The sequence below is a fragment of the Nicotiana tabacum genome, chromosome 18 (assembly GCF_000715075.1).
Source record: "Nicotiana tabacum cultivar K326 chromosome 18, ASM71507v2, whole genome shotgun sequence".
NCBI classification, from domain to species: domain Eukaryota; kingdom Viridiplantae; phylum Streptophyta; class Magnoliopsida; order Solanales; family Solanaceae; genus Nicotiana; species Nicotiana tabacum.
In genome coordinates, this window is record NC_134097.1 from 57,234,944 (window position 1) to 57,254,414 (window position 19,471).

At 37.6% G+C, this 19,471-nt stretch overlaps 1 long non-coding RNA gene across 3 annotated transcripts; it reads left to right on the top strand.

Moving 5' to 3' along the window:
- Positions 1-643: 643 nt before the first annotated feature.
- On the top strand, positions 644-10,485 carry LOC107795643 (uncharacterized). Of its 3 annotated transcripts, none has more exons than XR_012702068.1 (3): positions 644-6,300; positions 7,057-7,113; positions 9,104-10,485. It is a non-coding gene; the product is annotated as an uncharacterized LOC107795643 (long non-coding RNA). The 3 variants fall into 3 exon arrangements; XR_001650177.2 differs by having other exon boundaries at positions 644-7,113; positions 9,104-9,183; positions 9,606-10,483; XR_001650178.2 differs by lacking the exon at positions 7,057-7,113 and having other exon boundaries at positions 9,104-9,183; positions 9,606-10,482.
- The last annotated feature ends 8,986 nt before the right edge of the window (positions 10,486-19,471 follow it).

Sequence of the window (19,471 nt, forward strand, 5' to 3'; positions counted from 1 at the left end):
TTTTTTTCGTCACCACCCATCCTGCTATCCCCAGCAAAAAAATTATTTTTTTACTTTTTTTTTTGTAATTTTAAATTTCTGTTTCTTTATTTTTCTTCACCCCCACCCCACCTCACTGCCCCTCCTCCCGGGGGGGGGGGGGGGAATATTTTTTTTAAAATATATTTTCACCTTTTTTTTTTTCAACTTTCGGTTTAGAGGTTCGAAATTTTACAAGTTATAAAGTTATGAATTCGGAGGTTTATGTGTTTGGAAGTTTACGGGTTTAGAAATTATACAGTTTACGGATTCGAAAATTCGCGGTTTCGAAAGTTTAGCAGTTTAAAAGTTTATGAAATTTGTGGGTTCGAAAGGTTGTTGGTTCGAAAGTTTATGGCTTCATGTTTATTGTATCTAAATTATTTATTAATACTTTTGAGAAGTTATTTTCCTTAATTTGCATATCAAACAATGAAAAATGAATAAAATTACTATTTGTTTTTCATGAAAATATTTTCTTGTATTTTCCGTTATACCAAACACACCCATATACTTATATTTTTTTAACTTTATAATAAGTGAAAGTATTAGGTACGACAAAATGATAGTTTCGTAATAAAGTTATTTTTATAGGCATTTTGGTACGTTTTATTTCTCCATTCCCGGCAACGTGTATTTACAACAGTTGGCTTGGAACTTGGAAGGAACAATGCAGAGAACTGGCTTTCATACCCATTTTTTTTTCCTGTACACTGTTTTCCTTCATTGTTCCTTCTTTCTCCTTCTCTTTCTCTATTGCATCTCTCTATTTTTCTTTTTTCTGAATCTATCATGTCGTCAGCTTCTTCCTTAGAGGTAATCTTTTAAAGTATGAGCCTTTTATTTTGGTCAGTTTTTTCTGCAATATTTCCTTGATTATTTCACTTTCTTTGTTGGTAATCACCATTTGTGCTTTTGGGTTGTTTCTTATTCGATTTTCTATATGTATGTCACTAATTTCTCTGTTTTGCTCGTGCATGTTGGGAAATTTATACCCAGGTGCAAGTTTGTGAGAAGTACTACAAGTGATCTATTCTTGGGATAGACATCTAAAGCTGCTAAAATAGATGAAGCTTTCGTTTGACCTAAATTTCTCTCTCTGAAAATAAAAACTCCCCTTTTTCACTCCCTTTTTGTCTTTTTATTTCGTGACAATTTTTCATCGCTTTTATCCTCCTAGTTTACTCTCTGATTGATTTCCCCCCTTTTGAGCAGTACTCATAAACGCTATGTTTATACGCATACGAAATATGCCTATAGGTATTGAGTGTCCATTTTCTTGATGATAGTACTTTAATCAAGCATACCCTATAGTTGAAGCTGATCCAATTTCTTAGATTCAGTGGTATCTGCTTAGTTTTTTTACAGTAATAAAAGTCATCCGGTAATTGTTGTGCATTATTATGTTCTATTTGATTCTATTAACATAATATAATAGGAGTAGCAAGTATACTCATCTCCAGTTTCCGCCTTGGTTTCTGGAGGATTCAACAAAATTGAGTTGTTTGGTGGGATGGGAAGAAAAAAAGTATAGTGTGAATAAACATTTCTACTTTCAAATAATTTAGAGGATTATTTTTCCTAAGAGACATTTGTCACGACCCAAGTTCTTTCCTCCGTGAACTATCGTGACGGTACCTAGTTTTTACGACTAGGTAAGCCTAATTAATTGCAAAAATAAAACAAAGATACGAAAACTAACAATTTAACAGATAAATATAATAAAGAAGTTTAAAATGCCACTCGGCATATACAATAAAACACTCTCGAATTGAACATAAGCATTCCCAAAACCCGGAATCTCATGAATCACAAGCTAAAGAAGTACATAGTATTTCTAAGCTCCAGAAATCTATCAACAAAGAAAATACAGGAAAATCCATAACTTGAGGGAGAAGAGAGGGACTTCTAGGTCTGCGGATGCGGAAGATATACCTCGAAGTCTTTAACATCGCCTTGCCTCACTGGAAGTATGGCTGAGAAGAGGTACCTGAATCTGCACACGAAAAACATGTGCAGGAAAGGGCATGAGTACACCACAGCGGTACCCAATAAGTGTCAAGCCTAACCTCGGTCGAATAATGACAAGATCAGGTCAGGGCCCTGCTGGTTTTAATATAATAAAATTTAACAGAAAGAAATATCGTAGTAAAGAAGTAAATACTGAAGTTTTAACCAGGAAATAAGCACAGAAGAACAACAACTCAAAACACAGCAATAACAATAGGGGGATCTCCAGGGATACCGTTCTGTAGTCCCAACGTAAATATTTAGGGGGTTCTTCCAGAATACCGTTTCGTAGTCCCAAAGTAAATATGCAGTGCTGGGGGATCTCCCGAAATACCGATCCGCAGTCCCAAAGTAAATATGCACTACAGGGGGGTTTCCCCGAATACCGTTCTGTAGTCCCAAAGTAAATATGCAGCACAGTCAATACAAACAACATGTATATCAAGGAATTTGCAGTTTAAATTAAGTTTGCATTTAAGGAAAACAAGAAATTTCATTAGAACATGCTGCACAGAGGTCAAATAGACAATTTAACACGTAAACATGCTTTTCTAACCTAGTCAAGGTAATAACATATGTTGATGTAGTTCAACAAAGCAAAAAAAGTTAAGACTTAGTGGAAAACGGAGTTTTATAACAAATAGCCCGTGTACGCACTCGTCACCTCACGTGCACAGCTCTCGTATATCAAACAATACCAAAATTCTAAGGAGAGCTCCCACACACAAGGTTAGGCAAACCACTTACCTCGAACCAAGCTCAAATCAATCCGAAATCACGCTCTTGCCACGAGTATCCAACTCCGAGTGACCCACAGCTAATCAAATCAATTATATTACGTAAATATAACTACAAACAACTAATTTAACTAATGAAATCGAAGCTAAGGCAAGAAAATAGAAAAATCCCCCAAAATCCTCTCCGGGTCCATGTCTCGGAATCGGGTAAAAAATCACCAATTACGAACACTCATTCACTCACGAGCTCACTTGTACAAAAAATCATCCCAATCCGACGTCAAATTCCTATTCAAACCTCAGATTTTCAATTGGGGAACTTTTCCCCCTATTTTCAAACTTGCACCCTCAAATTCCTTAATTAGATGAGGAAAACAACAATAGATTAATGTATTAGGATCAAATTAGAGTTAGAATTCGTTACCCAATAGTTCTCCTTCAAAATCTCTCAAGAAATCGCCTCCCACCGAGCTCCAAATCAAATTTTGTGTTATGAAATTTCAAACCCTCGAAATCCTCTTTTCTGCCCAGCAGATTTTCATATCTGCGCTCATGGGGCTGCATTTGTGAAAAAATCATCGCAGGTGCAAAGTTCACTTATCCGGGCTGGGGTCACATCTGTGGTCCCGCTTCTGCGGTCCCCCAGCCGCATTTGCAGTTCCTGATACCCAAGCCAAATTCCGCATCTGCGGCTTCCTATTCGCTTCTGTGGTTCCGCACCTGCGGTCCCACATTCGCAGGTGTGATTATATCAGGTGCAACAAATCTTCAGCAATGCCTAAGTTCCAAACCAAATCCATTAAGCATCCAAAAGTCACCCGAGGCCCCCCGAGCCTCAACCAAACATACGAACCAATCCTAAAATATCATACGAACTTAGTCGAGCCCTCAAATTACATCAAACAACGCTAAAACTACGAATCACCCTCCAACCCAACCCAATGAACTTGAAATTCCAAAACTCTACAACAGATGCCGAAACCAATCAAACCATGTCTGATTGACCCCAAATTTTGCACACAAGTCATATTTACCACTACGGACCTATTCCAACTTTTAAAATTTGATTCCGACCCCGATATAATTTTTTTTACTATCGGCTCGAAACTCCAAAAATTCAACTTTCGCCATTTCAAGCCTAAATAAGCTACAGACCTCCAAAACACAATCCAAACATGCCCATAAGCCCGAAATCACCCAACGGAGCTAACAAAATCGACGGAATTCTATTCCGGAGCCATCTTTACACTGCTCCGACTACAGTCCAAATTCTAAGATTTAAACTCTCATTTAGGGACTAAGTGTCCCAAAACACTACAAAACTCAAAGTGAACCCTCCCGGCAAATTATATTAGCAGAAAAAGATACGAGGGAAGCAGTTAATACGGGATCGGGGCATAAATTCTCAAAACGGTCGGCCGGGTCGTTATATCATTACAAAATTATGGATTTACTTTATCTTACCTTCTCCAAAATAAAAAAATAAAAAAGAAGCAATAACTAAACAATCAGATAACATTATTGAATTGATACTGTAATAATTGGATTTTGAGAGACTCAATACAATGACTTTAATGCGTAAATAAAAGTTTACGAAAGTTTAAACTTTTGATGTAAAAGGACGCCCACAACTATGATAGTGAGTCGACTAGCTTCCAGCAGGTAGAAAATTAATCTTTTTTCTTTCTGTTTCCACCAATTTCTAAGTTGTCAATTTTAGGATGTGTCGGTTATGTTTTCCAGGTATTTAGTTCACAAGAGCAACATCTACACTCAATGTGATATCTGAAAACATTGACAAGAAGCTATATTATTTTGGCAGCCAGATATGTGCTATCAATTGTAACTTTCACTTTGCAATGGTTATAGATTTGTTGGTGAGGTAAAATAGTCTTTCTTATTGTTAGTTGTACTGCATTTTTTAAGCAATGAAAAGTTTTTTCCTATGATACTTCTTAAATTTGCAGCTACAAGATGTGCGAGTATCTTTTTTTGAGAAATCTGTTGAGCAGTAAGTAGTATCCCTTTACTGAGGATCCTTCATTGTGGAGCTTGTACAACTTCTTGATAGATGCTTCTTATTTTTAGCATGATAAATTTCAAATAATGTCCTTTATCATAGTAAGGAGTCTTCTATCTGAAGGTTTTCTGGTTGTTCCTTTTACCAATTAAAGAAATCTACCGAGGGTGAGTCCTCTGAGTTATATGCATTAACATTGTAATTGGAGTCAGCACTTTTTATTATTTGTAATATGAAATAGCACCTCCAAGAGAGGCATGTTTTCTAAGTTTACTGCTAAATCTTTTACATTACTCTATTCCTCTTAACAAATAATTTTGATGCTAATACTTAAACATACAGTACATAAAAGGTACCATCGTGCAGCTCATGAACTTAATGAAGTTATGTCTTCACAAGCAGAAGCTTTTTGGTTAACTATAAATAGTACCATTTGGTATATTTTTCAAGTACAGATTATTCAGTAGAGGAAGGAGAGCTCATATTTCTCAAGGATATATAGTGATCTTGAATGATAACAAAGAAATCATGTAAAATCCCCGGCTCTGCTGATTGTGAGATGGTAACTTCTCCTATTTTGTTCTTCTTTATCAATCATGTGATTTGTATTAATCATTTCGTTGTTCTTGAAGTTGGGATCGCTCTCAAATGGTTCTTTAACTTGCAAGAGTTGCTCCTCCTATGATGCAGCATAGCTAGGAGTTGAATTCTTCTTTCTATCTAAGGAAGAATACTCTTTGAGTCCCATAATTTTCTGCTTTGTTTTGACATGCATTTTTCTTTGCAAGTGAGGAATAATTGGCCAATATGATCTGCTTAATGTCCTGGGAAAACAAAAGAAGGAAGGTTTGTTTGCATGTAATTTTCTCTGTCACTCCACTATAACATTGATTGAGTATTTAGCTTGATTATTTTTTTTTACGTATGCGACTCATTTTTCTGCATTATGGTGTTTTCTCCTTAGATAATTAGTTTACCTGTGTTCATGGAGTTTCCCCTATTGTGTTTTGTATTATTTAGATAATAGCATAGGAAGCCAGTCAAAATCTATGCAGCCGGTGTGCTTGTGAACTACATTTCTCTTCCTCTGGTTAGAGCAGTAAGGTTTCGACTCTCTCTGATGATGACCTTTGTTATTGGAGTCACCGCAAAAGTAAAATGTTCCTTCTTTCTAGGAGCTTCCATATGATCGACTTATAAAAGAGTCTAGAGCGCCATAACAGTGCGTGAAAAAATCTTCTCATACATGAGCACATGTGTGCGATGAGTATTAGCTCTTACACTTGAATCATTGTGTTATGAGTAGAGAGATCATTGTTCTTTCAACTACCAGAAATGCACCGACTAACACATATTTTCAGGAATTTCTTTCTATTAATGTTCAAGGGGTAGGCAGTCACTAATACTTGCATTAGGATAGACTGTCTACATCACACCCCTTGGAGTGCAGCCTTTTGTCGGACCCTGCGTGAATGCGAGATTCTATGTGCACCAGGCTAGCCTTTTTTTTAAGGGGTAATGTATTTAGCCTTATGGATAGAAGTTCAATTGGAATCTTTTAGATGGTTTTTGTTGTCTTATAGGTTATTTGTGGCTACTTTTTCATTTTGCTTCCATTCTTCTCTTTCTTTTTTCTGTTTTGTATGATGGTTTTGTGTACTTTCACACCACATTAATTTATTCCATTAAAAAATAAATAAGACTTCAGTTGTCCCCATCCCCCTCCCCCTCCCTCGGATAGAAGCTTTCGATTTGATATACGTTAGTAAAGTTTATCCTCCTACATCTTTTTTGGTTCATAGTCGGTTTTTTATTTTACAGATTTCTCTCTATGTCCGTAATTGCTTCGTTTGTGTTTCTATTACTCTTATGTATGCAATTCACTCCAGACATTTAACTTGTGAAATATACTCAGCTATCCGAGGACCAATTTCCTCCAAATGCATTACTTCTCGAATCCCTACCCAGCTTAAGGCGTTGAAGGGCTGCCTACTTGACATTTACTGATTTTAGTTCTAATGCATGTTCCTATGCGCATGCATATATATAGTTGGATGTTCATATTACATATGAATACACGTGTCTTTGGATATTTTGTACATAGAAGTGGTGGATTAAGTGATTGGACAATTGCAAATGTGATTGCAACTAGATTATGTAACGACCCGACCAGTCGTTTTGAGATTTTGCACTTCGCTCGCAAGTTCTCGGGCATGACTAGCCCCGTGTGATGTATTATGACTTATGTAAATTGTTGGTTTTGGTTTTCAGGATAGTCGGAATAGATTTGGAAAAACAATTTTCAGTTTGAAGCTTAAAATTTGAAAGGTTTGACCAAGTTTTGACTTGATAGTATATGATCTCGGATTTGAATTTTTATGATTTGGTTAGATTCGGGAGGTGATTTGGGACTTAGGAGCATGATCGAAATGTGTTTTGGAGGTCCGAAATAGATTTAGGCTTGAATTGGCGAAATTGGAATTTTGATTCGTAGCAATATTGTAGTTGCACAAATAATAAAAAATTATGTTGGGCATACGCCCGTGCTATCCATCTAGTAACCGAGATACGAATTCTCTGAGCATTTCATTGTCCTTCTGCCTTACCTTGAAGAGGTCCGACTTTCTTGTCGCGACCTTAATGGCTCCGGCGTGTGCCTTTACAAAAGAAGCAAGCATATCAAACGAGTCAATAGAATTAGGCGGTAAATTATGATACCATATCATAGCACCCTTCGATAGAGTCTCCCCGAATTTTTTTAGCAAGATGGATTCGATCTCGTCGTCTTCCAAGTCATTTCTATTGATATCACACGTGTAAGAGGTGACGTGTTTGTTTGGATCAGTCGTCCCATTATATTTATAAATCTCGGGCATACGGAACTTCTTGGGGATCAGCCTCAGAGCTGCACTTGGGGAGAAAGGTTTTCGTACAATTTTTTTTGGAATCTGGTCCATTCAATGTTGGTGGAGCCCCCGGGATTTGGTCGACCCTGGAGTTATAGGTTTCCACCTTATCGTTTTCCTTGATCTTCTTTTCCCCTGTCTCGATTCGCTTTGCCAGTTCTTCGAGCATCTTTGTAATAGTAGGATTGGTCTCCGATTCCTTCTCATTCGATTTTCTCATAGTCGATTCGACCCTGTGTACGACTTCTTAGAATGGCTCGAGTTCGATCCTACTTAGCGTGTTTCTTATTTTGGGCTGAGCTATTGCTGCCTGTTGGGCTTGCCACATTTCGAAGATTACCTGCAGGCTGATCCCGTCATCTTCACCGACCAGGTTCCCCTACGAATGCTGCTTTCGGGATCGACAGCCAAATTTCCATTGATGGCTACATGCGAACTGACGTCGATTGGATCTACAATCGGAACTCCATCGAGGCCAGCAGGGGATACAACATTCCCTGGTGTAATGTTCTCTTTTTCGTCGTGGTGTCTGAGATCATTGTCAATGTGTTGAGGTGCTGACTGCGAATTTGACATTTTTTAATCCTGTAATCAAAGACACTTCAAAGAACAAGCGTAAAATAGTGTGTGTTATGAAAATTTGTACCAGACAACCACTATTATCCTTAGCCCCACGGTAGACACCAAATTGTTACTCTAAAAACGGATAACAATTGAATTTATACTGTGGTTTTAAGGACACGTGATTTTACTTGGCACAAATTAAGAGAAAATTTAAATTGATATTGAAATTAAATAAACATAAAGCAAACCAAATAAGATGTATAGCTTTGATCCTCGAGCTAGGTCACCTTCGAATCGAACAAGTATTTTATCGGAAAGTATGAACAGAATAACAGAGTATTGACAACTTAAGAAGATGGTATATTGCTTTATATAACGTGAATATGATGTTTTACAAATGATTAGACCTCTTTTATATAGTAAGGGAGTCCTACTATTGGTACAATTCTAAATATAGTAAGAAATCCCATGATTGGCTAATTAATCGGCCTCTTCTTGATACATGCAGCGATTTGTGCCGTGAACCTCGCCCGATTATGGATATTTCGTCTTTCCGTTATTTGACCCAGTAATCTTCCCTCGATCTCCATCTTATTCGGTCCCGATCACGGTCGATCTCAATCTTGTTCTGTCTCGGTTTTGGTCGGTCTCGATCTTAATCGGTCTCAGGGTCTCGGGCTTGACAACCTAACTCTGCACCGTAGTTTGATATAAATCGAAGCCGATCCTTAACTAAACATGCTCCAGCCTCGATCAGTCGCACAAATAGGGCAAGTCCGATTTTGACCGTATACAATTAGAACTATGTGTTATTGTCTAGACAACTGAGAGCTGCTACTTATTTTCAGGCCAGCTTATTGTGGACGCTAATAATTAAGGTTTTATTAATTTTGGCACTGCCTGCACGTGGTTTAACTATTCTACAAAGGTATGGTGAGTTTTATTTTACTAAGTTTTTTATATTTTCTTTCTTAATATTATTTTTTGACAAAAATATGCTGTCGGCATATGCTTTCTTTTTCCCTGGTTTCTATAGGTAATATTTTACTTTTGTTTCTACTTCTTCAAGATCATTGTTATTGTTATTTATGTCAGGATCTGTGTTTTCCTCCTTAAATTTTTGAGTTGTTTACATTTGTCCATAGTATCGAAATATAAGTTAATTGTAATCCACTAAGGAAAGAAAAGAATTAGGAGATGTAATAGGATTTACTATGAACTCGGCTCATCCTTTGGTAATATACGCTGACCCGTTGCATATATCATTGTTTGGAAAGTAGTTAAATGTGTTCCATGCTTAACTTTGATATTCACGAATGTTTTTATTACTATATTTGGGTCATTGGACAGGAAACTATCTATGGGCAGATTGTAATCTTCAAGAAAGACTTCTTAGTCCTATGGATAAAGCTCTTTGTTTTAGCCTAATGAAACTGTTTAAGGTGAGGATCCAAGGCTTATGAGTACAGAATCCGATGGTATTTTTAATTAGAACAAACTATATTTTTCTAATTATTCAACCAAATGAAATTGGTTGACTAATTGAAAAATGAGATTATTCAAGCATTCAATGTTGAGATTATGCACTGGTAGTAGATCCATTATTAAAAAAGTACTTGTGATTGTTCCAGAAGAAATTAAACAAAAGATATAGTAGAGCTAGAACAATTATTTATGCAAGGTCTCCCCAATACTAGATGCATTTGCAGGAAAGATTAAAGCTAGAATTACTGCATAATAATGAGAAACCTTGTCATATCAAAACCGAAAACTGTGTAAAATTGCAGTTTCCACAGTTGTCCTTTGAACGCAAGGAGATGTAATTTTGGTTATTGTTCTAAATTACTACTACCAAGTGTCTTTGTAGTCTTCTTTTCCATTTTCTTAGGCTGATCTCTTTAGAAGTATGCAATGATTTCTTTAGAGATTGTTTTTAATGTATTAAATATTTTTGGGATCAATGTGTTATGAGTATTTAAGTATTTACATTTAGGTACTCTTGACACTTGTTTAATCTACTAAGAGTTTGCTTTGTATACAATTTGACAATGGTATTGCACTTTTTGTTTTACCTTTTTACCGGATGTAACCACGGCTGATAAAGATAACTTTACTATTTTGTGGAGTTGCATTTTATCTACTACAGACATTGCTATATATGCATCCATATGAGGGATAGCTTTGACAAATGCAGACAGTCGTCTTCCTAATGGTTAACGACTTGATGGACTGCTTTGATAAATGCAGAAACATTTGTCTTCCTATTGGTTAATTGTTTGCGAGGTAGGAAAGTTTTTTGAGCATTTTTTTCCTTTGATATAAATATCACTACAATTGTCGATTAGATGAAAGAATATTCAATTTTGATATATGCTAATTTTTATTTGATTCCTTATTGGTAAATGGGCGTACATCCAAATAATATTTTTCCTGTGAAATTAGCATACCATAAAAGGGAATAATAACACATTTTAGAATAAACTTCGGGCCCGTGCACATCCATATCTAGTACATACATATACATATACACTTTACACTTATATATAAGCAACTAAGGAGAGGAGCTTAGGGTCGTTCATGGGTATTTTGGTAAATTTAATGGTAATTTTTGCTGTGACATGTGCTACTTCTTTTGACACGCTAAAACCACAAACGTCTTCATCTAAAGTGTTCTTTCTTTGATACTTTCTCCAGTTTTATGTGCGTTGCGTCTACAGTTATTAGGTGAAGTTTTCCTTCTTTTTTCCCTTTGTTTATCCGATATTTCCTGATTATCAGTGTTATTTATATTTAAGATCGTCTTATTATCATGTTTTGAATCTTCCATGGAAGATTTAGCTTGTTTTTGTGCAAGTCCCCTCAAGATTTCTTATCAGTGTGAGGCCTTAAAGCATGCTCATGAGTCGCTTAAGTACTTTAACAAGAGATTATGGACTAGAACCAACTTAGATGATTATGATATTAAATGTAGGAGGTGTATTGGAAGTGGTTTAGAGTCTAAGGAGAGTCCTAGAACTAAGCCAAGTTGGGAACTATGCAATGGGCTAAAGTTTTCAAATGAATTCGCACAAGATCCGACTTCAAATGAGTACAACACCAAAACTATAAGGATTTACGTGGTGATATACCTATCAAGATCTTTGAGTCTAGTTTCTAATGCATCAAATTGTTTGCTATTTAGATATTTCTACATAAAGTTAGGCCATTTTACTGGACATTGTCCCATCTACATGCCCAACTACGCGCTGAGGTTGTCTGGTGCGCTATAACACACAGAAGAAGGGTTTTCTGCGTTGTATATGCGCCCAGCTGTGCGCTCACTTGCCCAAGTGCGCAGCAGCGCTAGGAATCCTATAAATACCCCCAAGGTCGGGGAGAGAGAGTGGCTAACTTATTTCTTTGACCTAGGGCCTACTCTAACAAAGGAAATCCATCATATACATCCATCCTATGAACCAAGGTAAAATTTTTGGAGTATTTTGAGTTAATTACTACTTCTAATGTAACGACCAGGCCGGTCTTTTTGAATATTTTAGACATGTTTCCTCTATTTGATGCCTTGCATATATGTATTTATGGGTATGTGACTTGTCAGGGTGGTTGATTTGGGTTCGAGGTTGTTTTGGATCGAATTGGGACACTTAGTCCCTTGGTTGAAGACTTAAGTTAAAATAGTTAATTGGCATTTGACTTTGGTGTAAACAACCCCGGAATGATAATTTGATGTTTTGAATAGGTTCGTATGGTGATTTTTGACTTAGGCATATGTATGCATTGGATTTGGAGGTTTCTAGGTTGTTCTTGCTTGAATTGGCGAAAGTTAGAAGGTTTGAAAGGTTCATAGGTTTTACCGGGAGTTGACTTTGTTTATATCAGGTTTGGATTGTAATTCTGAGAGTTGGAATATGTCTGTTGTGTCATTTGGGACTTGTGTGCAAACTTTGAGGTCATTCCGAGTAGATTTGATATGGTTCGGCATAAGGTTTGGAAGTTGAAAGTTCGTTAGCTCGTTAGGCTTGAATTGAGATGTGATTCATAATTTTGTTATTGTTATTTGATTTGAGGCCTCAACTAGGTCCATGTTATGTTTTAGGATTGGTTGAGGGTACTTGGACAAGGTCTCGGGGGCCTCAGGTGAGTTTCAGATGAGCTTCAGATTGTTTGTGGTTGTTTGGGATGGTCAGTTCTAGTGCTTTCGCACCTGCGACTTATGGACCGCAGGTGCGTGCCCGTAGAGGCGGACATGAATCCGCATATGCGATGCTATGTGGAGTCTGAATAGGAGCGCAAATGAGAAGTTATTTCCACATCTATGAGTCTGCAGATGCGGACAAGAGGGTGTAGAAGCGAACTTTGGCTGAAGCTAGTTGTTTCGCATCTGCGAGGTGATTTTTGCAGACGTGGCTCCGCAGATGCGAGTGTGTGACCCCATGTGCACGTGGTCGGGTAATTAGTGGGACTTCCATATGCGAGCTTTTGACTGCAAATGCGGTAATTTGGATCGCAAATGTGGAATTACTGGCAGATTTTTATATTCGAAGGTTTTTTTTTTTTTTTTTGCATTATTTGGAGTTGTGGAGCTTGGTTGGAGGCGACTTTTGGGAGACTTTTCTTTACAATTGAAGAGGTAAGTGAAGTTTACTTAATTTTGATGTTAGATATTGATTACCAATGGATTGTTATACCTAATTTATATGAATTAAAGGTGAAATTTGGGATTTTTGACTATGATTTTGGAGAGTGAAAATTGATGATTTGAGGGTCGATTTGAGGTTGGATTTGGGTGAAACACATATATTTAGACTCGTATCGGAATGGGTATTCGGGATTTGTGTTGGTCGAGTTTTTGAGTGCGTGTCTGGGGGTGACTTTTTAGGTTCACATTGCATAATGTATTCAAGATCATAACTTTAATGTTTGGGCTTGCTTCCTAAGGCTTTTATTGATGATATTAAGTTGTTTTAGCTAGATTCGAGTCGCTCAGAGCCAATTTGTGTGAGAAGAGCTTTTTAGAGTATTGATTCCCGCATTTTAAGGTAAGTAACATATCTGAACTTGGTATTGAGGGTAATTATCCCTGAGAACTATGATATTTGAGATGTGTTGGGGGTGACACACGTGTTAGGTGACGGGCGTGTGTGCGTGCACCATGGTATTCATGATCCGGTGGGACTTTAGACTATTACGAGACTTGTGTTACAATCATGCCTCATTATATCCGTATAGCGCAATGGACGCGTGGTGGGACCATAACCCACAAGTTCCATGATCGAAACCTGGCCCTGATACCAAGTTTGTCACGCCCCAAACCTGAAAAGGCGTGGCCGGCACCCGATGCCATACTCAGCCCGTGCGTACCACTCTGTACCTAGTGAACTCCAGCATAGGGAATTCAGTCTCGCATATACGACATCATAATCCTTGAGAAATATTCAGATATGAGTTGAGGTAGTTATAGTTGCCATAAAAGTGTTACGGAAATAAAAGAGAGTGCCACGGGGGAGACAAACAAAAAGAATTGAGTTCAGAAGTAACTCTACAAGAACAAGGGAACGAAGGTATGTAACTATGGATATCTATAGGTGAGTAAGAACATCAAAAATTCCGTCGGGTATATGATGTGATAAGCTCACAACTTTACAAGAGTCAGAGAGTCTTCCCTAAGTGCTACACCGAAAGACTAGCTGAGGAAATAAGGAAGAAGGTTTCAACATAAGCATAGTGACCAAAAGAAGAAATGATCTTGGAACAACAATCTCACTACAAAATATTTCCCACAAACCCTAGTTGATTTTCTGTCCTTTTCAAGTGCTAGTTGGAGGTAAAATCTAGAGTTTGAAGAACCAAGATAGGATCTGAGTTATTCAACAAATAAGGTAAGTTTACTGCTCTTTTTCATCCAATTTTTATGCTGGAGATGTATGTAAAGTCGTTCTATAATTGTAAGAACTTACGGGACGGTGATTAAATGCCGTGGGTTCGAATTATTTACTTGTAGGGGCTGTTTTGTGGACTGCTTGTGTTGCTATTAGATTGCATGTTTTATTACTGTTTTATGGGGTTTTGGAGGATGAAAGGTGTGGAGAAACATCACATAAATACAGGGTGGTGGGCTGGTGGTTCATCATAATATTTTCGGGCTGTTTGACACTACTACGGTTGGCGTTTTGTGTATGAAGAGATTGGAGTGTGTTGGGCTGTTTTGTAGTATTTTGTGGTGTATATATGGTTGGAAAATAATGTATATATGTTGATATTGTTGTGTTCTTATGTTGTTGTTGTTAGCTTGAAGTTGGAGGAAGTAAGGATTATAGGGGATATGTTGCCCGTTTTAATATAAAATAAGTTTGTCATTCGTTGTGCGATATTTGTACCTTTTGTAACCTAATGATAGTGTTATTATCATTGTTGTAAATTGTGGTGCGAAGAGGCAAGGTCACCTTAGTGAATGGAAAGATTGTGATAAGGTATGTTAAGGCTAAACCATTCCTTCATTTTGGCATGATCTCGTAACTACATGTGTTTGATAACGAGGACATAAAGAGAAGTTCATATTCCTGAGTACATTTACCTAGTCTCATAAGTTACAGTATTCTCCCTTATCAGGACTTCATATTCAGTTTAATTTTGTCTTCTTTCAGCCAAGAGAGCAGAGAGTCTATCAATATTTCACCACTATCGAGCTATAATCGATGGGCAGGCCCTCATTGGGCAACCTCTGATCAGATGGTAACCACCATCGAGCTATAATCGATGGGCAGGCCCCTATTGGGCAACCTCTGATCAGATGGTAAGTTATATACCAAGTCTAATGTGGCCGAGCGCCTATGAGCAAGCCTAGAATGGCCGAGATACAAAGCCAAGTATGGCCGAGCGCCTACGAGCGAGCCTACTACGGCATAGCAGTTACAGATACCGAGCATTATAGGGCCAGACATCTATTTTACTTACTATATTGAGAGAGTTGAGTCAGTATCAACATGTAAGCATATCTTTAGATTATTTTTGACTCCCAGTTACTTTCAGTTATCATATTATCAGTTCAGTTGTAGCTTTAAGTTATTCTATTGTCTTACATACTCAGTACATTATTTCGTACTGACGTTCCTTTTGCCGGGGATGCTACATTTTATTCCTGTAGGTCCTGATAGACAGTTTGACAGACCCTCCCAGTCAAACATCAGCTTGGTTGGTAACCTCTACTTCCTTGGGTTACTGGGTCTAGTCCTTGGAGTCCATTTTATATATAGAGGTTTGATGGGTAGGTCGAGGCCCTTTCCCGACCATGATATAGTTCAGTTATCTCTAAAGGCTTGTAGACGAGTCCTGTATATTTTGTATATCACTGATGTTCATGGCGGCCTCATCAGCCTACACAGTTTATATATATACACACATATATATATATATATAGGGTATGTTTACCCCTTATATGAGAGAGATGATATTTCAGGTGATTCAGAGTATGGCCTCATCGACCTAAGTTGAGGGTTACCCGCCAGAGTTCACAATTACAGAATGGTACACTCGAGCCGAGTATGGCACCGGGTGCCGACCACGCCTTTTTAGGTTTGGGGCGTGACAAACTAATATTTGGGAGGATGTTTGCAGGTGTTTAATTTTGGTTATCGTGTGATATAATGAGTATTATATTGCAGGAGATAAGCTCTTAAATGGGCTCTTTGGATGACCAAAAATAGCGCCTTTTTGGACTCTTATTTAACTAAATTTTCTCTACTTGTATGGTTAATTATGCTATAGTTCATGTTAGAAATCATGCGTAGGCTATGTGCTTATTTGTTTGAGATATAATAGCGCTATTCTTACTGTTTCGAGTTGTTTGCCTTAATTGTAGTAAGATACTCAGTCATAATTCTTCATCCGCATATTATATCTTAGTCTCTTTACATTATTTGTTTGTAATATCACATGTTTTATTTTGCCTTCTAGATGTGATGCTGTTTGGGCTGAGTTCTATGAGATGTGAGCAATTAAGACTTGAGCGGTTGATGACTGATGGGGTCCATAGAGTCATGTTGTGAGTTATATTTGGATCGGGTTGCATGCTGCAACAGATTGATATTTTGATCGGGTTGCACGCCGCAACAGATTGGTATTTGGATCAGATTGCACGCCACAATGGTTATATTGATTATTGATTAGCGCTTGGGCCAGGATACGCTCCTCCGAAGTCTGATATTACAGTGAGCGCAAGCACAAAAAAATATATGCTTTGGTGAGGGGTATTTTTGCCAGGCATCCGTACAGTGCTGAGTGTGGTTATGTGTGATGGGGAGCGACACTTGTGCCAGGCACCATGAGTGTGCTAAGAGTAAGTGTACTTGATGATTTCACTGTGATGACATTGACTTGACATGTATATTTGATATGTCAGCATCGAGATGTATTTTTCTCATACTTGCTGGTAAATGAAATGTCTTTTTGTGTTGGACTTTGATTGTTATACTTGGAAAGCATTTCTAAATTTCCGTACTTGTGAACGAGCTGAACATGGTATCTTTGAGTTATTTATTTTTACTATTTTTATTATATCCTGGGTTGTTATTGATTATTGATGTTGGACACTAACTTTTCTTCCGAGCTCGTCACTGTTTTCAGCCCAAGATTATGTTTGTTACTTATTAGGTACATGGGTTCGGTTGTACTCATACAACACACTGTACTTCATTTGCAGATCTAGGTACTTCCAAGATCGGTGATTGCTAGATTTGCATTGGTACCAGCTTGTGGAGACTATGAGGTGGCTGCTATGTTATTCGTAAACCTTGAAGTTCTCTTCCATTTTTTTTGTGTTATCACTGATCTATCGTTCAAATAGTTGTATTGAAGATTTAGCCATGTATTTTGAGATTCTATAGTGCTCATGTACTCGTTGACACTAGATCTTCGGGATGGTTGTAGTAGTGTTATTGTTGTTTTTCTCAGTTATTTCATGTATTTCTGTTGTTGAGATTTTTAAGATCTGTTTTATTGAATTCATTGTTGTCACACCTCCTTTTTCCGCGCCCGGGAGGACGCAGGGGGAGTTTTTTCCAATTAAAGGACAATCGAAACGGGATTGGTTTAATTATTTCAGAGTCGCCACTTGGGAGATTTAGGGTGTCCCAAGTCACCAATTTTAATCCCGAATCGAGGAAAAAATAATGACTCTATATTACAGTCTGCGTACCAGAAATCCGGATAAGGAATTCTGTTAACCCGGGAGAAGGTGTTAGGCATTCCCGAATTCCGTGGTTCTAGCACGGTCGCTCAGCTGTTATATTCGGCTTATTTTTCTGATTTTTAAATACAATTATGAACCATGTGCAAATTTTATCTTTTAACCACTTTATTAATTATCATTATTAGGAATGTGAACGTCGCTTAAAACATGTCTTTGGATTGCGTCACATGAAATGCACCCGCAATCCGGAACATATCTTACTTGACGTTTTGGGATTTGGATTTGGGTCGCATGAAATGCACACCCTAAGTCTTAAGAAAATAAATTATTAAACACGCGCCTAAAAAGACTATCGCGTTATTATTTTTGGAAAGGCCACAGAATTCACTAAGCGGCCCTCCTGAATTCTAAGTAATTTAAAACAAGTATTTACTGAGGGCCCCGCAATCTGTGTTTTTATTCGGCGAGGCTCATCTCATTCTTATTTTTAAAGGATATCCTATAGCAACTACGTTTCTTGTCGTGTTTGTCTCTATCAATCGAAAGCAGTAGATAATCCTGATTAATTAATGCTTGCAAGTTATTTTATGACAGAATTCGGAAATGCTAAAATCAGGAACAAGGCTGCGCGCACAGTCAGTCGAATAAGTAGTCATGAGCCCAAATTCAACCCATGCGTGATGGGTCAAACCTGGGCCCCTGCTTGCTCGAAGCAGGCCGGCTAGGCCTGTTTTGGTCTGAACTCGACCTTTACGGGGTTGATATTGCAAGTTTGGTATTCTTTGTCTTAACAGGTGGTTTACTAGTTATATGAGACCATCAATCCGAAAAAGGAAGAACTTAATCCAGGATGTACAGTGTTCATACTTGGTATACATATCAACATATACTGCAAAGTAAACTAGAATCTGAAATGCAACATATCTCATTGAACATATTATCACCTATCAGCATACATATGTAAGCTACCATTTAGCTAACTTATATTAATATACATTAGGCATATAGGCTGCTTCGATTGTCAATACAAGAATGAAAATTATCATACAATACATGATATCTAATATAACAGTATATATATGAAAATCAACTTCAAGTCTTTTTCCTTTCTTTTGCATTCATGCTCAATGTTCTAATTACATTTGATAATGCCTTGGTTGTGTACCTGATGTAGAGGAACAGAAGAAGAAGGAAAAGGGTCAGCTGAGTAGCACACAGCAAACAACAGCAATCAGCAGATTCACAGCAACAACACAGCAACAAACAACCAGCCAATAATGATGAAGCTCAGCAAAGAGTCGAACAACAAATGGACAATCCCAGTAAAACAGAGGAGGAAATAACAGCCCAGAATGTTGAATGTAACAGCAACAGAAATCCAATGACCACAAGAAAACTTGGCAAACGACAGAAAAAGCAAAGCCACGAAGACAACCTGATCAAACTGGATTCTTACACAGTTTCTTCTAGGCAATACTCCTTCACAATGTTCTGAAATTTATTCCTGTTTTTTTCCTTTTCCAGTTTTCTTACTCATAGACTCTCTCAAGACTCGAAAAATCAACCCACTTTTCTAACGGATGGTCTCCTCTTTTATAGCCTAACCTTAACACTTTACAGTCTGTTTTACAACTCAAAATTGCCCCCCCCATGTTGCTTTTCCACTCACTTGTTTTAAATAACCAAGCCCCCATGAAATCCCTGACAGCCCCTCTCTCTTTTTGGTTGTTAAAGTGTACTGATCACTTGTTTTTTTAAACAAAGTATGGGCAGTAGGAATATAATCTGACAGCACATGCTGTCCGATTATTTTAATTCCTTAAAGCAAACCATACACATGCTGCCCACAGTCCAAACCAAATGGCATTGTGTTTAAAAACCAAAATCTGAATCTGCCATTATAACCTTTCCCCTAGATGTTCTTTTAATTTAATTTGAACAAAATCAACAGGCAATACAATTCAGTTCCTAATGAGACTCAAATACGATCACAGCAGAAATAAGCAATACGAATCAAGTTGTTACCATTAAC